This window comes from Triticum aestivum, chromosome 3B (assembly GCF_018294505.1).
Source record: "Triticum aestivum cultivar Chinese Spring chromosome 3B, IWGSC CS RefSeq v2.1, whole genome shotgun sequence".
NCBI classification, from domain to species: domain Eukaryota; kingdom Viridiplantae; phylum Streptophyta; class Magnoliopsida; order Poales; family Poaceae; genus Triticum; species Triticum aestivum.
In genome coordinates, this window is record NC_057801.1 from 149,742,190 (window position 1) to 149,750,675 (window position 8,486).

The window sequence follows — 8,486 nt, forward strand, 5'->3', positions numbered from 1 at the left end:
GACTCTGTGACCACTGACAAAGCTATCTAGGATATGTAACCCTAGGTTCTCGGACTAAGGTAACCCCTTATCTCTGATATTACTATTCATCCAACCTAACTTTAAGGGGCATCCTACAGAATGCTCTGCTAGAATCATACTCATCGATTAGGAAGAGAGGTGTGAGACAATGCGTGAGAGACAGGCCTAAAGATAATGTGCGTACAGGAGACACGTAGGCAGGTCTATGTATATAGAAAGGGTCAATGGGGATTGTGAGTGTGTATGCTTGTGAGAGGAAGAGTGCTTGTGATAAAGGTTAGTTAAAACAGTGATAAATGGTTACGAGAGGGTGGGAGGGTTATATCGAGAGCATGTCTGCGAGAAAGACACCTCGGGAGAGAGTGTGTGAGCATGTGTGAGAGACCACCGATGGAGTGTGAAACTAGACGTAAAAGACTGATGTACACATTGATTGAAGATATAAATTGTTTCCAAACATTAGGATGGGATCATGATATTTGCAATTTGCGTAAGGAACGGTCATTGATCCATCAGACATCTAGATTCTATCGAATTTGAGCATGTCTATGTTATTATTCAACATAATTGATCCACAGAGTTAGTAGTTTGAACTCCAGACAATGCATCGCTTTAGCAATCGAATATAAATGTGAGTAGCAATTTACATCACTTAAGTTGAATAATTGCTCCTGTCTTTTCATTTGATGCATGTTTCATCACTTGTTAGTCACCCTCCTTTCCACCTTTTTTGTGCAAACAAAGATATAAATTTCACGCTTGATCTTAGTTGAACCGCATGAATGATATCCAAATTATAGTTGAACATTCTAGGAGCTACACAACCAACCTTGATGTTGCTCAATTTTTTTTGCAACTAATGAAGAAGAAGCTCTGTGGGTTTCGTTTTCTGATGGAAATGGAACTGGGGCTGGAGCCCTTTTCTTAAAAAAAAGAAGAAGCTGCTAGCTCATGGGACATTGCTTCATTTTATGTGAACTGCACCAAAAGGTCCCACAAATTGAATCATCCATGTTGGTGACTCGTGTCATCCCTCCTATGATGGCATTGCCTGCAGATATGACTCCCATCATGAGGTATGTTCCTTTTTGGACTGACCGCTTGCCAAAGATCCTGCATGTTGAATCTGCACGTTAACCTAGTGGCACTATTAATTTGAGGCAATGTTTTGGCACCGCTAGTGCCACTGATTTTTTTATATATCGAAAGAGGGGGTTTCCTCTGATTTCATTAAAGAAACCCAACCATAGAGAACCATTATCCGACAACATATCAGTGTAAACGGGCAGTTATGCAACTACTACAAGAATGGACTGAGTACTAGCAGGAGACAAGTTCGCCACATAAGCTAGGCAGATAGGGGACACAACACCAGCTCGACCAAGTTTGGATTACAACCCAAATGCTACCACAGAAACATCAGGGGGGAAGTAGGGACTGAAAGAGCCAGCTTCAGCATCCCAGTCTAAGCACCCCCGGCCTCCATCCTTGCGACGCACGGTACACCTCGTTTGCCACCTGCTCAACCCTAGTGTCACTGATAAAATGAAGTAATAATACAGTTAAATAAGAGCGAGTGTCCTCTCTATCATTTCATTTCTAATGTAGTTAAAGAAACTGCTTCTCTTTGTTAGTATATGTTTCATCAACTAGTCCCATTGTTAATGTTTAAGAGTTTCTGCAAACTGGGGTGCTTAATTTTAGTTGATCTGCACAAAAATAGAGTTTGGAATGTCTCAAGGCCCCTCCTTGTACTACCGTTGTACACTGATGTTCATCACTGGCAGAAGGTGTATCGGGGAGACCTGGGTCGATTTCCTATATGAGGCGTACCGTATGAGGCGTCGCATGACCCATCTCGCCCTCGCAGCATGGCATACTATGATACTATCGCAATATTTTCTTCTATTTATTAGTGTATGTTTCATCAACTAGTGCCTTTATAATGTAATCATGCTTTTTCATTATCTGTGCAAACAGGGTTATTCAGCTGCATTTTGGTAGAGCTGCACAAATGTAAGGATGGAACTGGCATATATGTAGACTGTGAGATGTGCCAAGTAAATATTACCAACACCAACCATGGTCCATGCATGCATTGGCATCCACCACCACTAGTGGGATGTGTGGCGCTCTCTGTGGACGGATCTTTCTCGGCAGCAAATCCTCTAACCAAATACTAATAGCTTATATTGGCAGTTTTCTAGGGAGTACTCTTTTCTGAAAGAAGCACCAATCTATTTTTCTTTATTTGTACACAGTGTCACAACTTTGACCCAAAGGTCCAGCGCTATTTTAGGGTGATTGGCATAGTACCGGAGACTGATTGTAAGCATGATTTTCATTAGCCGTCACATTGATTGTAAGCATGAGCAGATGGAAGATTAGATTAGTGCGAAGCTTACCTTAAACCCTACCGCCGCCGTTGAAACGAAGCGAGCGACGGGGGAACCGTGGAGAATGGCATGGAAGCGATGTCGCGCCATCCGGCCTCCTCTTGCGGTGGGAGAACGAATACTCCTATGGCTCCGGCTGGCTCTGCACCCTCACGAATAGCACATCGTACTCGATCAATTCATTATCCTATGTGTGCTCGACCTTCGACCTGTACGCCCACCACCTCCGCCTGACTTTCGCCTTGGGCAAATCTGTCTGCTCCATCGCCCAGAGGAGATACTCGATGAACTCGAAGGACTGCGGCGTGACTGCCGCCAAGGAGTACATCGACGCCCTCATCGCCGCCATCTCGCTCTTTCGCATATGTTGCCACATGGCCCTCACCGTCCTCGAAATCTCCCACTCATTGTCAAACCAAGTAAGGATCTCCTTCAACCTGGCTAACTTTGCCTAGTCGCAGGCCGGTGATCTGCCTGATTCGCTGCTGCATCCTCTCCATAGATGTCCTTCTGAGTGGTCCGATGCTAGCTTTGGAAGATGGGAGGAGAGACGGTGGTCTTTCAATAGAGAAGAGGGAGAGGCCAGACGGTGGTTTTGGAATGGAGATGATGGAGAGGAGAGGGGGTGGTTTTGCTATGGAGAAGAGGGAGAGGCGAGACTATTGTTTTGGAATGGAGATGATGGAGAGGAGAGGATGTGGTTTTGCAATGGAGAAGAGGGAGAGGAGCGTGCGACAGCGATTTAGGATTGGACGAGAGGGCCGGCGCGCTGTGACTGGATCAAAATCAAAATCAATTTACCCTTCAATTAATAAAGCGACCCCACATTAACTACTCTTCCTTTTATTCTGGGTCATAATTGACCATGATTTTCACAAATAAAATATATGTTATACGTTGCAAAAATAATATAATTTGAAAGTACATCCAGATACGAACTAAATGATACAATTTTTGGTGACATGCATTCACATTTTGGTTGTCAAATATAGTATGTGGTCAAACTTTGAACCAAAATACGCAAAACAAAAAAAAATACTTCCAAGACCAGCACCTCTCTTCTCCTCTTAAACCACCGCCGTTCCTCTCCTGTTCCAATCTAAATCTAGTGTCGCTCCTCTCCTCTTCCATTTCAAAACCACCGCCCCTCCTCTCCTGTTCCAATCCAAAATCAGCGTTGCTCCTCTCCCATTCTAATCAAAACTAGCACTGCTCCTCTCCTCTTCCATTCAAAAACCACCGCCGGTGAGTGAAGGTGCCATGGAGAAGTAGATCGATGGAGGAGTACAACCAATATGTGAGGATCGTAGACGGTGACCCTGTGAAGCTAGCTAGGATGTTGGAGATACATTCTTGGTTTGGCAACAAGGACCAAGTAGCGGTGACGGTAACATCCATGGCCAAATATCTGCAACAGAGTGAAAAGGCGGTGATACTCCCGAAGGGAGTCGCGCGGGAGTACATAGAGCTGCTCTGTTGGGCCATGGAGCAAATAGATTCACCGAATCCGATCGTGAGGGAGCGGTGGTGGGAGTATCGATCCCAGATGGAGCATCCACCAGAGATTGAAGGATCGATCATCTACAGGGTGCCATTTGTGAGGGTGTCATGCTAGAGCGAGCTGGTGGAGTCTTCGTCGACCGAACCCAACTACAAGAGGAGAAAAGTAGTTAGCCCAATGACGCTTCCTCGCCATCCTCTCCCTTGCCGTTCACATCGTCTCACGGGGCGGCTATCTGCCGCCGAGGAATAGGAGGGTACTGCCTCCCAGCCCAATAGTTGGGTAGGTTGTGAATTGTCAGGAGGAGCTTAGGGTTGTCAGTATTTGCAGGTTGTGAATTGTGTTTTGTGTTGTGTATTTTGAGAGTACTTTCAGACAATGTCTTTTGAATTTCAGATTTGCAGTATTGAGCATATGAAGTATTTAATGAATTCTAGAGATCTATTTTTAGCACTTAAAAAATGTAGTTTCATAGGAGAATAAACGTTCAGGCAATGTGATTCTTAGAGAAGAAACTGCAAGTTTCAGTTTTAGATAAGAAACTGCAAGTTCAGTTTCAGATAAGAAACTACAACTTTCAGAGGCAGAGCATTTATATTAACATGGACTTTTCAAACAGGGTTAACATCATGTTGGAAGTTTTATTCATGGTCGAAAATGGAACTACCAGCCAGTTAACATCATGCTGATCAACATTCATGCATAGCACATCTTCATATGATGCACAGTCAAAAAGATATGCTATTTTCAAAATGCCCACACAATGTCGAGTGTGCGAAAAACAGAGAAAATGAGGGATGAAGTTTTGGCAAGTGTTGGATGTGGTGTGCGTATATGACAATGGGGACCCACATGTTAATAATGGCAGAGGCCAAAAATTTGGAGATATTTTCCCTGCATCAAGTGGAATCGAACCCGGGCGGAACAGCTGTCAGGTAGTGTCACATGGCCACTGGGCTAGTTCAGTACTTTCGTTACAAATAAGGCACTTCCTCAGGTGGTCGGACCTCCTCCTGCGCCTTTGTGTGCTCGCCGCGGTGCCACTGTCTTCCGTTGTGTACATGCGGAACAAACACGAGGAATCTGGAGGGGACTGTACGTGGAGAGGCGGACAGTCAGGACCCACCAGCTCTATGGACGTACGCAAGCAAGTGCCCCATCAAAAAATACTTCCTCCTAGTGCTATACTGACGTTGGGGCCCACGGGTTTGTCAACATAGTTACATTTTTTTAGGTGCTTCAACGTAGTTACTATAGGAGATAAATTCACAACGAAGCCGGGGAGCTAGCAGGTATCATTTATTATCATTGGGGCAGCAAGTATCAGCTGGGTTTTGGGCTGCCCCGCCTAGGCTTTGTTTTTTAACATGTGCAGCCCACGACATGCCGATTTGTATTTTCTTAAGGGACTTCATGTATCGACCGGCCTATGGACCTCCCATCCGAGGTTTTATTTTTCTTGAAACATCGGCAACCCAATTTATGTATTTTTTAAGAAAACACACAGGTCTGTTCTATTTTTTTAACATAAGAATAGGAACGCCTGGTCCAACTTATGTTTCCCTTCTAACTATATTGTATATATTTAAATTATTTTATATGTTATTATATATTATTGTTATTGTCATCATATATTTAATAGATACTTACATATGTAAGAAAACAATATCCCACATCTTATTAAGTTATAAAAATAATTTCTTAACAATAAAATCCTGGATTTTTTTGGCAATGAAAATCCTGGTGATTGTGTACAAAAGTTTGGTAAGATTTAAGGACCAATGTAATAATAAATCACTTATTATTTAAATATATTTATAACAAAATGCTCAGCCCCTGTTTATTTTTTGATAACATTGCTGCACCCAACCCAACATTATAATTAGAATCAGCCCAGCAAAATCATTTATTTCGAGAAACTGCAAATGGCTTGTAATTTTTTAGGAAACAAAATAAATGGGCCGCATGGACGCTACATTATTTGTTCACCCAGCCCAACTAATGGACTAGAACTCTAAAAAAAGAGATCAAATTGACTATAAATTCTAAAAAAATGGGCTGAATACGTGCCACATTTTTTGAGGCAGAAATGTGGGCCAATATGTCGAAGCCAACGCAAGTCATTGTCAACTTAGTCAAAAAATGATTCTGACATCATTAGCCGTTGGATTTACATCCAACGACCAACATCCATCTTTAATCTCTCGTCTTATTCCTCCAGCACCGCCGGGACCACCTGCTCCCGCGTCCTGCTACTAGCAGCTCTGCTTGGCATGCTTCGCTATGAAGAGCCACCCCATCATTGGCCAGGCCATCCCTCCACCTCTCCACACCTCCTGTTCTTCTCCACCGACTACCGAACCACACTACACTAGAACCAGCTAACCCTCGTACACCTCTCTATCTACGACTCTACTCCCGCGTCTTCCCATCTCCGGCTCGTTGCTGTCCAGGGCCTCGCCGTCTTCCACCACCTTGGATGTGCTCGGCGCGGAGTGATCAACGTGGTCAACGAACGACATCCATCGGAAGTAGACTATGTGTGGAGAGGCCGACAGCTTGGTCCACGGCCGCACCTAAGGAAATGCCTCCTTATTATGCGCAAAATAATGATTCCTCCACCTGACAGCTGGGACCCACCGGAAGAGCCTCTATATTTCGCGAAAAAACGTTCCCCCCGCTGATAGGTCGGACCCACAAGCTATATCTTCGCACGCAAGGAAGTGCCTCCTTATTACGCACAAAAAATGATTACCCCCTGCTAGCTGGGACCCACCATAGTGGGAGGCTGACTTGTGGGCCTACTAAGTTGACGGGGACGGAGGGCTTTGTCAACTTAGTCAGTATGAACGATTCTAGCTCCAGTGACCGTACAATGTCCATCCAATGTCTGTAGTGCTTCTTCAACATACGCTCTTCTTGCTCCAGTCGTCCAAACCAGCGCCGTTCGTGCCGCGTGCTCCTGCCTCCCGTGGATGGCTGTGATGCCGCGGAGGCCTCACCGCCCCCTACTACTCCCACCGCTGGCCAGGCCATCCCTCTACTCACCCACACCCCCTGTTATTCTGCGACGACGGCAGCCTCACACCACAGCAAAACCAGTGAACCCTCGTACTCCTCTCCGCATGCGCATCCACTGCCGCGTCTTCTCCGGCTCCACGTCATTCCCTTCCTAGGCCTCACCGTCGTCCACCGCCCGGGTGCTCTCGGTGCGGTGTGGTCAAAGTGGTCAAGGAACGACTTCCATTGGAAGAGTACTGTACATGGAGAGGCTGACAGCTGGATCCATGACAGCCGCAAGGAAGTGCCTCCTTATTATGCGAAAAGAATTATTCCTCCACCTGACAATAGGGACCCACCGGACGGGCCACCGTATTTCATAAAAAAACATTTCCCCCCGACTATTGGGACCCACCAGCTACATCTTCACACGCAAGGAAGTCCGTCCATATTACGGGCAAAAAAATGATTCACCCCTGACTCCCGGGACCCACCAGCTACATCTTCGCACGCAAGGAAGTGCCTGACAGTCGGGACCCACCTGGTCGAAGCATACATAGCATTGTCATTCTGGTCGCGAATGTGTACGTACATACTGGTCGATGTAGAGGCGCGCACGTGTCGTAGTAGAGGTGCACACATGTCATAGTAGAGGCGCGCACATAGCATGTACACGTACATACAGCGGCCAGGGTGCAAGAAAGTAAATACGGACAGGTACGTACATAGGGGCGGGGTCTTGAACGCCTACACGCGCATACGTACGGCCAGGGCTCGTGTACATGGCTCGGTCGGAACGGAGAAACTGCGTCGTCGTCGTGTTCATGTGGAGCCAATTGGCTGGGTTGGAACGGAATGCGTCGTCGTATTCATCAGGAGCCAACCAGCTTGGATGGAACAACCGATGGAAACGAGGCCTGCCATACCGCAGATTGGAGGAAACAGCCTTGTGTTCGACCAGCCATGGTCGAAACGGGATCCAGATCATCGGAAGGGGTCTGGCATACCACAAAACGGAGGAAACAGACTTCTGTTGGACCTCCTATGGTCGAAACGGGGTCTTGTTGATTGGGAGGGGTGTGGTGTACCGCAAAACGGAGGAAACGGAGTTGTGTTGGAGCGCTTCGGTCGAAACAGGGGTCCTGTTCATTGGGAGGGGTGTGGCGTACCGCAAAACGGGACTCCACGGGATACCTTTCATCTCCACCGTGGACCTCCTCCAGCCTCCATGGGCTACTGTTCATCCACCGTCGACCTCCTCTAGCCTCCACCTACGACTGTTCATCCACGGGCTCCTGTTCATCCAGCCTCCACCGCTCTTCCACCGGCTACTGTTCAACCAGCCCTCTCCACGGGGTCCTGTTCAACCAGGCCTCCACGGGCTACTGTTCAACTAGCCCTCCACGGTCTACTATTCAACCTTCCCTCCACGGGGTCTTGTTCATCCAGCCCTCCACGCGGTCCTGTTCATCCACGCCCAACCGACTCGATCGATCGGGGTCCTGTACATTGAGTGGCAACACCATGGGGTCCTGTTCATCCAACCCCCACCGGGAACTGTTCATCCA